A 17,311-nucleotide genomic window follows, 5' to 3' on the forward strand; every position below is an offset into this window, starting at 1 on the left:
AAGCACAATTTAAAACAATTGAATTGTATAACAAAGGTGTATATGTAAATTACATATGTGGTATATATACATATATATACACATACACATATACATACACATATACATATACATATGTATATATATGTGTGTGTATACATTGATAATTATAATTTATAATTAAAATATATTTATGATTCTGAATATATATATATTATATTATAATATATATTTATATATATTATATATATATTTGAGAGAAATTGGGGTCTCACCATATATATATATATATGTGTGTGTGTGTGTGTGTGTGTGTGTGTGTATACATTTATAATTATAATTTATAATTAAAATATATTTATAATTCTGAATATGTGTATTATATTATAATATATATTTACATATATTATATATATATATATTTGAGAGAAATTGGGGTCTCACTATATATATATATATATATATATATATATATATATATTTGTGTGTATATATGTGTATGTATGTGTGTGTGTATGTATGCATACATGCACAGGTTCATGCACAGCTTACAGATATATACACCCATTTTATGGACTTCTTAACATATATACATGTTATATGTTAGAAGTATTTCCATCCCTTAGTAATACATGCATTATGTGTTTGCATATATGTATCTAGGATTCCCTTTCTTTAGGAGGTAATATCTTTTATATCAATGATTACCAGAAATTCACTGTGCTGTCTCTGGAAAGATATGTACATACATTATATATTTTAAATCACCTATTCAGTAATTTAATACCTAAATTAAAAAATAGTTATATAGCGGAAAGGCGGCTCGTACAGGCTGAGCAACTGGTGAGTGGGAGACCTAGGCTGCGGGGGAGCAGAGGGATCTCTGCGGAGTGCACACAGAAAGGGTACCCCCTGCCCTGACCTGCCCTATCCTCCCTGATCCAGTGACCGGGAACAGATCTTAGGAACTTCTGTTCCCATCCGGAGACGACTTCAGGACACAGAGCAGGGCCTGGCCCAACCACATGCCGGAAAGGCGGCTCGTACAGGCTGAGCTACTGTGACCTGGAACAGATCTTAGGAACTTCTGTTCCCACCCAAAGAGGACTTCAGGACGCAGAGCAGAGCCTGGCCCAACCACCAGCCGGAAAGACGGCTTGTACAGGCTGAGCAACTGTGACCGGGAACAGATCTTAGGAACTTCTGTTCCCACCCGGAGACGACTTCAGGACGCAGAGCAGAGCCTGGCCCAACCACCAGCCGGAAAGGGGGCTCGTACTGGCTGAGCTACTGTGACCTGGAACAGATCTTAGGAACTTCTGTTCCCACCCGGAGACGACTTCAGGACGCAGAGCAGAGCCTGGCACAACCACCAGCCGGAAAGGCGGCTCGTACAGGCTGAGCAACTGGTGAGTGGGAGACCTAGGCTGCGGGGGAGCAGAGGGATCTCTGCAGAGTGCACACAGAAAGGGCACCCCCTGCCCTGACCTGCCCTGTCCTCCCCGATCCAGTGACCAGGAACAGATCTTAGAAACTTCTGTTCCCACCTGGAGACGACTTCAGGACACAGAGCAGGGCCTGGCCCAACAGCCAGCCAGAAAGGTGGCTCGGAGAGGCTGAGCATCTGTGACCAGGAACAGATCTTAGGAACGTCTGTTCCCACCCGGGGGCGACTTCAGGACGCAGAGCAGAGCCTGTCCCAGCTGCCACCCGGAACCTGGGCTGCTGGGGAGTAGAGAGATCTCTGAGGAGTGCACACGGAAAGTGTACCAGGGACACAGACCAGATACAAGGGAAAGGCAAGAATATATCACTGACAACAAAATGGCAAGAGGAAAGAGAAAGAGTATATCCCAAGGAAACCAAGACAATCTAGCAACACCAGAACCCAGCTCTCCGATAGTAGCAAACATAGGAATTCCAAACACTCCAGAGAAAGAAGACACAGACCTTAAAACATGCCTCAAGACGCTGATAGAGTTACTTAAACAAGAAAGGGAGGAAAAGCAAAAAGATTCAGAAGCTTTTAAAGAAGAAACAAGAAAAACACTCAAAGAACTCAAAGAACGAGACGAAAACAGAACCAAAGAAATAAAGGAATGGAAGAGGGAAATTAAAACAGAAATTGACACGATAAAGAAAGCGCTAAAAGAGATAACCCTAGAGTCAGAAAACCAAAAAAAGAAATCAGGAGTCACAGAAGCAAGCATTTCCAACAGATTACAAGAGATCGAGGAGAGAATCTCTGGGGCAGAAGACAACATTGCAAACATAGACAAAACAGCCAGAGAAGATGCAAAAAACAAAAAGCTCCTAACCCAAAATGTCCAGGAAATACAAGACACAATGAGAAGACCGAACCTAAGGATAATAGGAATAGAAGAGGGAGAAGAGTATCAACTAAGAGGCACAGTAAATATCTTCAACAAAATCATAGAAGAAAACTTCCCTACCCTCAAGAATGAGATGACCACGAGCATAAAAGAAGCCTTCAGAACTCCAAATAGGTTGGACCAGAAAAGAAATACCTCCCGACACATAATAGTAAAAACATCAAGTGCCCAAAGTAAAGAAAGAATACTAAAAGCAGTAAGGGAAAAAGGTCAGGTAACATATAAAGGCAGACCAATCAGACTCACACCCGATTTCTCAACAGAGACTATGAAAGCTAGAAGAGCCTGGACAGACATCATGCACTCCTTAAGACAGCACAAGTGCCAGCCCAAGCTGCTATACCCAGCAAAACTATCAATCACCATCGATGGAGAGACGAAGATATTTCAAGACAAATCAAAATTCACACAATATCTGACCACAAACCCAGCACTACAACGAATTATAGGTGGAAAACCCAATACAAGGAGGGAAAATACAGCCTAGTAAAAACAAGAAAACTCCTAAACAAGAAAACTAAAGAAAAAAAACACAGACACAACTCAACCCAAAAAAGCAAAAATGGCAGGAAACAGAAACAATTATTCCTTGATATCTATTAACATAAATGGTCTCAACTCCCCAATAAAGAGACATAGACTATCAGACTGGATACATAAACAAAATCCAGCCTTTTGTTGCATACAGGAAACTCATCTCAGAGACAGAGACAGACACTATCTCAGAGTAAAAGGGTGGGAAATAAACTTCCAAGCAAACAGCTCCAAGAAGCAAGCTGGAGTGGCTATTCTAATATCGAATAAAGTAAATTTCCAATCAAAAGTTATCAAAAAAGATAAAGAAGGACACTTTTTACTCATTACCGGGGAAATCTGTCAGGAGGAACTCTCAATCCTTAACATATATGCTCCAAATAAAAAATCACCCACCTTCATAATAGAAACTCTACTAAAGCTCAAAAAATACATTTCACCCCACACAATAATAGTGGGAGACTTTAACACCCCACTCTCACCAATGGACAGATCAGGGAAACAGAAACTGAACAATGACACTACAAAACTAGCAGAGACTTTGAACCAACTAGAATTAATAGATATATACAGAACATACTATTATAAAGTAAAAGAATACACCTTCTTCTCACCACCCCATGGTACCTTCTCGAAAATTGACCACATAATTGGACACAGAACGAGCCTTCATCGATATAAGAAGATTGAAATACTCCCATGCATCCTCTCAGATCACCATGGTCTACGGCTGGTCTTTAACAACAACAAAGACAACAAAATGCCCACATACACATGGAAACTAAACAACACTCTGTTAAAGGATAGCAGGGTCAAAGAAGAAATAAAGAAAGAAATTAAGGATTTTCTAGAATTCAACGAAAACGAAAACACAACATACCCAAACCTATGGGATGCAATGAAAGCAGTATTGAGAGGAAAACTTATTGCCCTAAGTGCTTCCAAGAAGAAACTGGAGAGAGCTCACATCAGCAACCTGACAGCACAGCTAAAAGCACTAGAACAAAAGGAAGCAGATATACCCAAAAAGAGTAGACGGCAAGAAATAATCAAAATTAGGGCAGAAATAGACCAAATAGAAACAAAAAAAAAAAAAAAAAAAACATTGAAAAAATCAACAAAACAAAGAGTTGGTTCTTTGAGAAAATCAACAAGATTGATAAACCCCTAGCCAGACTAACTAAAGGGCAAAGAGAGAGTATCCAAATTAACAAAATCAGAAAGGAAAGTGGTGACATAACAACTGAAACTAAGGAAATTCAAGAAATCATCAGATCCTACTACAAAAACTTATACTCCACAAAATTGGAAAATCTGGTGGAAATGGATGAATTCCTAGACAGATACAAGGTCCCAAAGTTGAACCAGGACCAAGTAAACCATCTAAATAACCCTATAACACCTAAAGAAATAGAAGAAGTCATCAAAAGCCTCCCAACCAAAAAAAGCCCAGGTCCAGACGGGTTCAGTGCAGAATTTTATCAGACATTTATTGGGGATATAACACCAATATTCGCCAAGCTATTCCAAAAGATAGAATCAGATGGAATATTACCCAACTCATTTTTTGAGGCTACAATAACCCTCGTACCTAAGCCACACAAAGACCCTACAAGGAAAGAGAACTTCAGACCAATCTCACTTATGAACATTGATGCAAAAATACTCAACAAAATCCTTGCAAACCGAATCCAAGAACACATCAAAACCATCATTCATCATAACCAAGTAGGCTTCATCCCTGGGATGCAGGGATGGTTTAACATAAGGAAATCCATCAATGTAATCCGCCATATAAACAAACTTAAAGACCAAAATCACATGGTCATCTCACTAGATGCTGAGAAAGCATTCGACAAAATCCAACACCCCTTCATGTTAAAAGTCCTGGAAAGAACAGGAATCCAAGGCCCATATTTAAACATAATAAAAGCAATATACAGCAAACAAACAGCCAACATCAAACTTAATGGCGAGAAACTTGAAGCAATCCCACTAAAATCAGGGACTCGACAAGGCTGCCCACTCTCTCCCTACCTATTCAACATAGTACTGGAAGTCCTGGCTGGAGCAATTAGACAGCAAAAGGAGATCAAGGGGATACAAATCGGAAAGGAAGAGATAAAAACATCACTCTTTGCCGATGACATGATAGTGTACTTGAGTGACCCCAAAAATTCCACCAGAGAACTCCTACAGCTGATAAACAAGTTCAGCAAAGTGGCCGGATACAAAATTAACTCAAACAAATCAGTAGCCTTCCTATACTCAAAGGACAAACATGTGGAGAAAGAAATTAGGGAAAAGGTACCCTTCACAATAGTTACAAAAACTATGAAATACCTTCGTGTGACTCTAACTAAGGAAGTAAAGGACCTGTATGACAAAAACTTCAAACCTCTAAAGAAAGAAATTGAGGAGGATCTCAGAAAATGGAAAGATCTCCCATGCTCATGGATTGGAAAGATCAACATCTTAAAAATGGCCATCCTACCAAAAGCAATCTACAGATTCAATGCAATCTCCATCAAAATTCCAACCCAGTTCTTCATGGAATTGGAAAGATCAATGTGCAATTTCATATGGAATAACAAAAGACCTAGAATAGCGAAATCCATCCTCAACAACAAAAAACCATCTGCGGGAATCACTATCCCTGACCTCAAGCTATATTACAAGGCAATTGTGCTGAAAACTGCATGGTACTGGTACAGAAATAGGCAAGTGGATCAATGGAATAGAATAGAAGATCCAGAAATGAGCCCTCATGTATATGGTCACCTGATTTTTGACAAAGGAGCAGTAAACATTCAATGGAAAAAGGACAGCCTATTCAACAAATGGTGCTGGTCCAACTGGCACTCAACATGCAAAAGAATGAAAATAGACCCGTTCTTATCTCCTTGTACAAAGCTCAAGTGTAAGTGGATTAAAGATCTCCACATTAAACCAGATACACTGGAACTATTAGATGAGAAAGTAGGGAAAACCTTAGAACACATAGGCACAGGAGAAAATTTCCTGAACAAAACACCAATGGGTCAAGCTCTAAGGTCAAAGATTAACAAATGGGACTTAATGAGATTGCAAAGTTTCTGTAAGGCTAAAGACATCGTCAAGAAAACAAAACGGCAACCAACAGAATGGGAAAAGATCTTTACCAATACCACATCAGATAGAGGCCTAATATCCATGGTGTACAAGGAACTCAAAAAGCTAGACACCAGAGAATCAAATAACCCTATTAAAAAATGGGGTACAGAGCTAAACAAATCATTTTCAGTTGAGGAACACCGAATGGTCGAGAAACATCTGAGGAAGTGCTCGACATCCTTAGCCATCAGGGAAATGCAAATCAAAACAACCCTAAGATTCCACCTCACACCAGTCAGATTGGCCAAGATCCAAAACTCAGATGACAGCAGATGCTGGCAAGGCTGCGGAGAAATAGGAACACTTCTTCACTGTTGGTGGGGTTGCAAGCTAATATAACCACTCTGGAAATCTGTCTGGCGATACCTCAGAAAATTGGATATAGTACTACCTGAAGACCCAGCTATTCCACTTCTGGGCATATACCCCAGAGACACTTTAATACACAACAAAGATATATGCACCACAATGTTCATAGCGGCTCTATTTATAATAGCCAGAAGCTGGAAGGAACCCAGATGTCCTTCAGAAGACGAATGGATACAAAAATTGTGGTACATATACACAATGGAATACTACTCAGCCACCAGAAACAATGACTTAACCAAATTCTTATGAAAATGGCTGCATCTAGAGAAGATCATCCTGAGTGAGATAACCCAGTCACAAAAGAACAGACATAATATGCAGTCACTGATAGTGGGATGCTAACCCCAGAGGCTTGCACTCCCCCAGAAACAACTCACAGACTGTATGAAGTCCAAGAAATAAAGAAAACAAAACAAAAAAATTTTACAAAACAAGAAGACTTTGACTATTTCCATGTTGCATTTTGTTTTGCATGTACTTTACGCTTATTGCAACTAGTACGTTTTCAATGCATACTGTCAAGCCCTTGAAAAAAATCAAGTACTGACTAAAAAACATATTCACATGGTTTTATGTAAAATTTATTTTAATGTCTGAAAAAACAGTACTGACAAAAATGTATAATTTTAAGCAAAAAATGTTTAAAATCTTTAAAAAAAATAAGCTGTTAGTCTTTTGTGTAGATGGAAATATCTCAAGAAACACTTCTTGTTATGATTAATAATTTGAGTCTTATTTGTAACAGATAAGAGACCAATGTATTTTCCATGTATTTTCATGTTAAAAAAAAATAAATCTTGTTTTGAAGACAAAAAAAATAATAGTTATATAAATTAAGGGTTTATTTTATTGGTTGGATGAATATAAATGTACTTTGTTTCAAAAGGTCAAAAAGTGTCAAATCATGGGCTGTAGCATGAGGCTATGCAGAACACTCTACTTCACATGGGTGCTAGGATCTAAACTTGAGTCCTTATGTTTGCCTATCATATGTCCTTAAATTCTGTTTCATCTACCTAACCTCACGCCTATGTTTCATGCGTATTTTTCATATGTATACCACATGCCTCAAAAATGTAGAAGTTACAGAAATACAGCATTGAATATAACATTATTATTTTAGAAATTATTGAAATGGGTTAACAGATTAGTAAGACCGATATCCATGTTTTTAGCAGGTTAGATTTAAATTCCCATTCTTCTTTGTCTTAATTGTGTAATGACACTATATGCTGCCTACAGATGTGCATTTTTACCACAACAAATCCCACATGGTTTTTAAAGTCTGAAATTCTGAGTAAACACTGTTTCATAGCCTATGATGCCCTTGCCATATGGTAAGTGCACGTTTCCAAAGGAGCAAATGCTCTGTCAGGGAGTCTCGTTGCTATTTTGATTGGATTGCTCTATTATCTGAATATGTCTGCCAAAGGAGAGCACCTGCATAAAAAGTTTCCAAAAGCTGCCAGGCTGCTGGAATGAAGGGACACACTGTACATGCCGACAAGGTGCCTGTCATCCTAAGATCTGTTGAGCAGAGCATGAGAGATGTCTGCATAATTGTTGCCTCAAATTAGATCCAATGCACATTGACAAACTTATGTCCTTAAGAGTCCAAATGAACTCCCTCCAGATGTGCAGCAATGAACTGTCAAGGTTGTTTTGCTACAAGGCAAAGAACTGAAATAGATGATCTATAATAATTCACTTTCGAATTCCTAGATTTCTCAAATTGATTCAATATTACTATAATCTGTTCACAGAAAACTTGATAGTTTTTATTTTAATAAACATGAAACTATTAAGTAAAATTTTAGAAACAAGATCTTAGAGTTGTATTTAATTCATATTCTTAAATCTTTCACAATTACATTTTATGAGAATCATAAAAGTTTATGTTATAGTAAATCTAAAGTAAAAGAGTACTGCTTTAAGATATTTTAGTCATATTATTCTACTTTCTAATTATCAAGAATGAAGTTATTCATTATATGTGTCTATTCAACTTTATGAGGTTTGTTGAAAATTTATTCTTGCAGTGAATTTTGAACTCCATTGTTCTTCATAGATCACTTTTATACCCTGGAGAAAAGAATCACTTATAATTTATAATTGTTTTATTGTCTAGCCTATCAATACTATTAGTAAACTCAATCTCTAGAATGTTACCTAAATCTTATTTAATAACTGACAGACTCAGATATGCATTCTGTTTTATTGTTCTCAGAATAAACCATTAAAAAATCTTCCACATAGCATCTCTGAGGCTGTGTCTACCCTTCATAATATAAAAATTGCTATAAAATATATTTTAGTTTTTCTTTACCAGATAACAACCAAATAACAAGAGAAAGAAAGTTTTGAGACTCTCTAATTCAATTATATCATAAAAACCCATTGTGTACTTCAAAAATAAATTAACTCAAGATGTTACTCAAAACTCCATCTGCTATAGTGCCTGCAATGCATTCCATAGAACCTGTACGACTTCAAATGATTTCCCATCCAAAGCCAAGGGCTGTTTTTTTAATGTTTGACTTTGTTTCAGAAACGACCTCATAAACTCTTTGATGTTTTTATTTTTCTTTTTCTGCTCTCTGTTCCTTTCTCTATGGAAGGGAAATGTGTGACATAACGCTTTTACCTGCTGTCTTTTGTGTAAATTACTTTTGATTGCAGTTTGAAACTTTTAGAGAAATGAAGCTTGCCTCCTGAAAGCAAGGAAATACCTGTGCAAAAACAAGAGAAATGACCCAAAATTATCTTTCACTATTATATTCTTCTACTTCTTCCTATTGAAAGACATCCCCTGCTTTGTACAAATGATACATCGTTTGGGATGTTTTAAATGCACCTCCCCAAATGACGTCAGCAAACAAAACAGGGAAAGATTATTGAAATGCATACATAAAATATTTTAAGTGATGATAATCCTGTTTCTTACAGAATTTTTGATTGTTTTGAATATAACTTAATGTAAAAGCATCACTTAAGTTATTGTCTGAATTCTTCTTGGATATTCTGTCAGACAGGGACTAGAAATATTCTTTATGCTAAGCCAGATGTGCACTGTATTTGACACGGGATGAAGATACAGTATATGAGCACACAAAATCAAAGGACTGATGGAGGAGAATAGGACAAAAGAAAGGAAAAGGAAAAACCAACACAGTAACTGTCACTCTGTGTTAGACTCTGTTTTGTTGTGTCTCAGTCTCTGTGTGTCTCTGTGTTTCTGTGTCTCTCTCTCCTTTCCTGTTTCTCCATGTTCCCCTAATAAAAATACAACACCAAACTAAAGCACACCAATAGATTATTCTCATTTTAAAGAAAGCTGCAATATATGCTTTGAAAGAGTTTTACAGAAACTCAGTTCATGGATGCTTCAGTATCTTCTGCAGATAAAATAGTGATTGATATGGCCTGGTTCAATTGATATGCTAAATGATATGTTCGAAGTTCACTCACATAAAGTATGAGCAGAAAGTGATTAAAAGAATCAGGAGAACAAACATTTAATCTATTTTGAAAAGTCAGATGAGACAAGCACTACAGTGAAAAATAAATGTGGTATTCTTGTTCCCTATTGTGTTTTTATTCTTTTGATAAAAGTAAGTTAACGAGAGGTTATAGTATAGTGACCAACTACAATTTCCTTTACTTAAAACGTTTTTCACTATGAATTTGTAACATGGAACAATCCATTTTTCTTCTTTTGTTGCTTCCTTTCATACATTTTTTAAGTTTCCCTACTATTTTTACAATATTTTATTCACTTTGTTTATTGTGTTTTTTTGGGTTATTTTCAGTGTTACATTTAAATATAATATTCTTTGGCTAAACCTACCTCAAATTCTGCCCCTAAGTCCCCTCCTATCCTCTCTACCACTCCTTCTTCCCATGAAGTTTCATGAACATTTCCACCCAAATATGAGCAAAACAAAGATGATACCAACAATCATGATGAACTGTGTGAGGAAAAGCTCATGAAAGCTCAAGTTCTAAAGCCTACACAAAGAACTATAGGTGACTAAGTAAAGCTGGTATGAAAGATATGGTTTTACCCAAAAAAGCAAGACAACAGTTCGTTTTCTAATGACAAACACTTGTTCCTGAATATACAATTATTTTTGTATGGGACCAACTAGGTATATTTAGGAACACCTATATGTATGTGTTTGCACCTGCATCTGCGTCTGCACCTCTGTCTGTGTCCGCATCCATGTGTATGGATGTCTGTGTATATGTACACACAGATATATGTACACAATAACAATTAATAACAAATGATACTATAAATTTGAAGTAGAACAAGGAAAGTATATGGTGGGATTTGGAGGAGGGAATGAGGAAGGAAAAATATAATTAAATTACAATCTCAAAAAAAAAATGATCAACAAAAAATACTAAATCACATTTAATTTGACATGTGGACAAATTTTAGTCTCTTTAATTCATTTAGGTGTTGTACATGTTGTTTGTACTATAGTGTGTTCATATGTGCAGAGATGCACTAATCTCTAGTCTAATACAAAAATTTGGTCAAATAATACTATGACCATTTACACTAAGAATAAAATTAGGTTCTTTCTTATCAGTGGTGACCTAGGCAGCCATATGATTTTGACCAAGTAAACAATACCAAGCACAGGTTCAATCCTGTAGCTTAACTAGACATAGGAAGGGGATGGTTAGTGCAATCGAATCCAGGTGTGACTGCATCAGTGAACGTACATTGCCAGTGCAGATGTGGATTCTGCTGAATAAGACTCTCTCTCTCTCTCTCTCTCTCTCTCTCTCTCTCTCTCTCTCTCTCTCTCTCTCTCTGTCTCTCTCTCTCTCCAAATATATATATATATATATATAATTTGAATGAAATAAAAAAAGCAAATCCAGAAGAACCAAATACTTAAGAAGTTTTGTACAAGACAATTCCTGTACTCCAATGATCTTGCATGGTTCAGATGTCTACAATTTACAAGCATAACTGCCTCAAGAATCACAGTATCTGATATGCTTATAGCAATACCTATTGACTTTCTCTTATTTACTTATCTACTTATTTTTACTAGCACAATTTCATTCCCACCCCAGTCTACTTTTGTACTGTTCCCTATCCCATACCTCCTTTCTGCCTGTTCCCCTCCACTAAGATGACCCCACCATACTGACATCTCCCCCTTATAACCTCTAAATTCCCTGGAGCATCCAGTCTCCTGAGGGTTAGGGGCATCTTCTCTGACTAAAGTCAGACCCGAGAGAGACCTCAGATGTGTATGTGTTGGGAGCCTCATTTCAGCTGGCGTATGCTGCATGGTTGGTGTTTCAGTATCTGAGAGATCTTAGGGTCCAGGTTATTTGAGGGCAGTCATGATAGATCCTTTTTTGCGAGCAATCCATAGCCTCAGTAATGATGTCAGGCCATGGGGACTCCCCTTTTTTGGATACCCTTTTGGGTCTGTCCCTAAACTTTCATTTCCTCAGGTTCTCCATTTCAATCCCTGCAGTTCTTTCAGACAGGAACACTTATGGGTCAGAGTATTGACTGTGAAATAGTAATGCCCACCCCCTTTTGGTGGTATGCACAAAACTGTAAAGTTTCATGAGTGCTTTTCATTAGCAATGACGCTTCCAAGTAAGTATTAAATCAGTAGATTGATTTATACATACTCTATGAGGCAAATATGGATATCTTAAGCAAATATGGAGATCATTTATGGTCATTAAGGCTCTCTTCATACTAGGTAGTAAATAGGAACAGCATACATGGACATCAACTGAGAAATGTATAATGAAAATGCACTACCCGTTTAAGCGATAAAATATTATACAGATGTAAGGAAAAACAGTGTTTGTTTGATAGAAATTAAATTAAACCTCAGGAAGGTACGCCAGACGTAGAAGTCAAACATGAAATTTTCTTTTATATACCAATGCTATTCCTTAATCTTTACATGTGTATTTAGATGGAAATTTGAATAAAAGTCAGAAAGCCTAGTGAAGAATCATTGTAAGGTAGCTTAATTTTAAAAGAAAATAATTAGAAAATGTGTTTAATGGAGGCAGAAATAGAAGTAATGATTTAAAATCTGTTCTGTGTCCTGTGGGATATGACCAGAGAACAAGGTAGTGAGTGAGTCTGAGGATGAATTCTTGACAAGCAAGACCTATTTTATATGACAAGTGGAAATGTGCTTCCTCAAATATATGTGTAGGCACATAGGAAAGAAATCCTTTGTTCTGCAGGTTCATAGATTTTATAAATTTGAGAAATGTGTATTTCTCCTTAAACAGTTTTCTTTAATTTTTTCATGGAACATAGGTGTCTTCATTGCCAGTTGGAGTTCTCAGATTTTGGCAAGCTAATAAAAGGCTTGAAGAAGCATACATAATCAGTTGGCAGCGAAGGATTTGAAACAGAAAGTAGCAGTAGTGGGCAGATCCACTGCAAGAGAGCAGCAGGCTCAGGTAGGAGGGCACACAATGCAGAAGCATCCCTACTTTCTTTCTCTAAAGTCCAGTGTGAGGGATGAGCCCAGTGAAGAAACCAAAAGTATCATATTTTGGAGGGACAGATGGGCATGTGTATAGTTTTGGACAAGCTGTGCTACTGTGAGCTTACTTACCAGAATTTATAAGCATTGGAAAAGTATCTTGTGTATGTATTAGTAAAAATAGGAGTATTCCCTGACATTTGAAGAATAAATTGGCAAAGTAGAACTTGGTTACTTCTCTTTCTACCCTCAAATACTTAACCACAAATTACCATTAAGATAGAATATACCAGCTTGGATATCTACAAAGATGCACAATGGCAACAATTTATTATTAAAACTAAAAACAATGTTTTAAAAGACTTCCATTAAAAATATAATGAAGTTAAAATTAATCAGAGTTTGGAAAAGACCAAATAACAAATAATAGTATTTTAAAAACCTAGGAAAAATAAAAAGAACAACATGATTGGCATTATAGGGCCAAAACCCCAGTCCTGCTGGGCAGGCCTAAGATAAAAAAAATGAAGATTTAGTGTGATGGACACAGAGATATTCACATGCTCACAGAAACACAAACATACACACACACACACACACACACACACACACACACACACACACAGGAACACAAAGAAACACACACACACAAGACTTTTCAAAAAGATTATCTGAGAATATGACTTTGCTTTGACCCTTAAACTGATTTAAAAGAGTAAATTTTACTGCTTTAGTGGGTTTTAGTAATTTTGCTGCACACATTTGATGGCTGACAACTTCCTTTAGTAGTTCAGGATTATCAATAAATATACCCGAATCCAACATTTTTCCTTTATTATTTCAACATTATTTAATATAACTATATTACATTAAATAAGATAATAGATATAAATAAAAAGCAATAACACATGAGTAATCTTGTCAGTTTTTAATATTAGTCAAAGGTAAACCTATTGCATTTAAGATAATTATTATAACAAAAATATAGATGTCTCAATCATAATGGAACCCAATAAACAAAATAGTGTTTTGAGAATTTTATGCTCTAAGGTTTTTGTTTAGCATTAGTACTATTTACAAATATGAAGCTGGAAATTCTCCAGATCTGAACCCAGGGCCATGGCATAAGTGGACTGGAATGTGAAATTATAATGGTTTAACTGTATAAATTATACTGAACCTTTCACATTTTTTGTTTCTTTCTTTTTTCTTTTTTGGGAGGGATACATATACAGATATTCAAAGGCATTTTGGCATAACACTATATGAATATTTTTCTCAGTACTTAGTTCTTTTAGAGGTTTGATAGTATGCATTGAAATCCCACTAGTTGCCATAAGTATAAAGTACATGTAGGACAGAGTGTAACATAGAAACATCTGAAATGAGGTTTACTTAGCTACTCGGGGCTTGTCTGGAACTTGCTATTCATTGCTTTGTATACTAGACTGGCCTTGAATCCATAGAAATCTACCATTAGTGATGGAGTTGTGTGTGTGTGTGTGTGTGTGTGTGTGTGTGTGTGTGTTCATTTAGTTTCTTGATATTAAATTCAAAGTCTTCTAGTCATGCTTGAATCCACTATGCATACTCCCAGATGCACATAATTATTTTTATGTATGTTTTAATATCTGGTAAATATAGCAGCCCTTACAAAATTATAATCAAGATGGTTATAAATCCCCCTTTCATGTGATAGAAACCAAGTTTTTCAAAAAATTTGGATTCTAAAAGTGTAACTAAAATAAATGGGTGATCAGATCCTTGAGGGTATGTTTACAAAAGAAAGAACTCAGTCACAAAACAAAGCTTATCAGATGTAAGAAGATTGAAATACTCCCATGCATCACATCTGATCACCATGGACTAAGGCTTGACTGTAATCACAACAGAAAGAACAAAAAGCATACATACACATGGAAGTTGAACAATACTTTACTCAATGATAACATTTCAAGAAAGAAATAAAGACAGAAATCAAAGACTATTTAGAATTTAACAAAAATGAAAGCACAACATACCCCAAACTTATGGATGCAATGAAAACAATAGTAAGAGGAAAACTCATATCTCTGGGCACTTCCAAAAAGAAATCTGGAGAAAATATAATATCAGCTTTACAGCACACCTGAAAGCTCTCTAGAACAAAAGAAGCACATACACCCTAGAGGAGTAAACCACAGGAAATAATCAAACTCAGAGCAGAAATCAACCAAATAGAGAAAAAAAGAACTATACAATGAACCAACCAAACCAAGAGCTGGTTCTTCAAAAAATCAACAAGATTGGTAAACCACCAGCCAGATTAATTAGAAGGCAAAGAGAGGGTATCCAAATTAACAAAAAAAAAAAAAAAAAAAAAAAGAAAGAAAGAAATGAAAGGGAAAGCCTAACAGCGGAACTAAGGAAATTCAAGAAATCATCAGATCCTACTACAAAGCCTATACTGAACACAATTAGAAAATCTGCAGAAAATGATCAAATTTCTAGACAGATATCAGCTACCAAAGTTAAATCAGTTAAATAAACCATCTAAAATGTCTCATAACAACTAATGCAATAGATGCAGTCATCAAAAGCCTCACAAAAACAACATCAAAAATCATAAGACCAGATAGGTTTGATGCAAAATTCTCTCAGACTTTCATAGAAGACCAAAAAGAATACCCTCCAAACTATTCCACAAAAATAGAAACAGAAGGAACACTACTCAACTCATTCTTTGAAGCCACAATTATGTTCATACCTAGTAGTCAAAAAAAGACACTACAAATATAAGATCAATTTCTCTCATGAACATTGCTGTAAAAATTCTCAATAAAATATTTGCAAACCAAATCCAAGAACACATCAAGAGAATCTTCCAACAAAATCAAGTATGCTTTATCCCAGAAATGCAGGGAAGGTTCATTATACAGAAATCCATTAACATTATCAACAATATAAAAAAGAAAACGAAAGGAAATAAAAACACATGGTCATTTCACTAGATGCTGAGAAGGCATTTGACAAAATTAAACACCCCTTCATGATAAAAGTCTTAGAAAGATCATGAATCTAAGGCCCAACCATAAACATAGTAAAATCAATATACAGCAAACTGTTGGCCAATATCAAACTAAAGAGAAACTTTAAACAAGCCCCTTACAATCAGGGACTAGACAAGGCTGCCAACTTTTCTGCTACCTATTCAATATAGTACTTGAAGTCCTGGCCAGAACAATTAGACAACAAAATTAGCAATTATATACAAAAGTTGTATCCCAATCAAAGGGATACAAATGGGAAAGTAAGACATCAAAATATCACTATTTACAGATGATAGGTAGTATACTTAAGTGACACCAAAAAATTCCACCAGAAAAATTTTACAGCTGATAAACAACTTCAGCAAAATGGCTGGTTATAAAATTAACTCAAATAAAGTAACTGCTATCCTCTACTCAAAAATTAAACAGGCTAAGAAAGAAATCAGAGAATTGACAACCTTCATAATAGTCACAAGGACTATAAAATACCTTTGGGTGGCTCTAACCCAGCAAGTGAAGGATCTCTATGACAAGAAGATCTCAGAAAATGAAAAGATATTTCATGCTCATGGATTTCAAGGATCAACACTGTAAAAATGGTCAACTTGCCAAAAGCAATCTACAGATTCAATGCAATCCTCATCAAAATTCTGACTCAATTCTTTGCAGAGCTGGGAAGAGCAATTTGCATATTTATCTGGACTAACAAAAACCTAGAATAACAATAAAAGTGTTTCTAGAGGAAGTGCTTCTGGATCTTAATCTATATTACAAAGCAATTGTGATTAAAAAACCAACCAAACAAAAACAGAGATAGACAGGTAGATCAGTGGAATAGAATTGAAGACCCAGAAATAAACCCACATACCTATGGTCCCTTGATCTTTGACAAAAGAGCTATAAAATTCAATGAAAAATAAGGTGGCGTCTTCAAAATGTAGTGTTGGTTCAACTGGATAATCATGCAGAAAAATTCAAATAGATCTTTTCTTATCTCCTTGTACAAATCTCAAGTGCAAGTGGATCAAAGACCACCACATAAAATCAGGTACACTGAAACTACTAGAAGAGAAAGTGGGGAAGAACATAGAACACATAGGCACAGGGGAAGATTTCTTGAACAGAACAGAAATGGCTTATTCTCTAAGATCTAGAATCAACAAATGGTACCTCATGAAATCGCAAAGCTTCTGTAAGGCTAAGCACACTCTCAAAAAGCCAAAATGGCCACCAACAGATTAAAAAAGGATTTTTGCCAATCCTACATCTGATAGAGAGCTAGGGACCAATGCATACAAAGAACTCAAAAAGCTAGACTCTAGAGAATCAAATAATCATATTAAAAATGGGATACATAGCT

This window comes from Micromys minutus (genome assembly GCF_963924665.1).
Source record: "Micromys minutus genome assembly, chromosome: 20".
Taxonomy (NCBI): domain Eukaryota; kingdom Metazoa; phylum Chordata; class Mammalia; order Rodentia; family Muridae; genus Micromys; species Micromys minutus.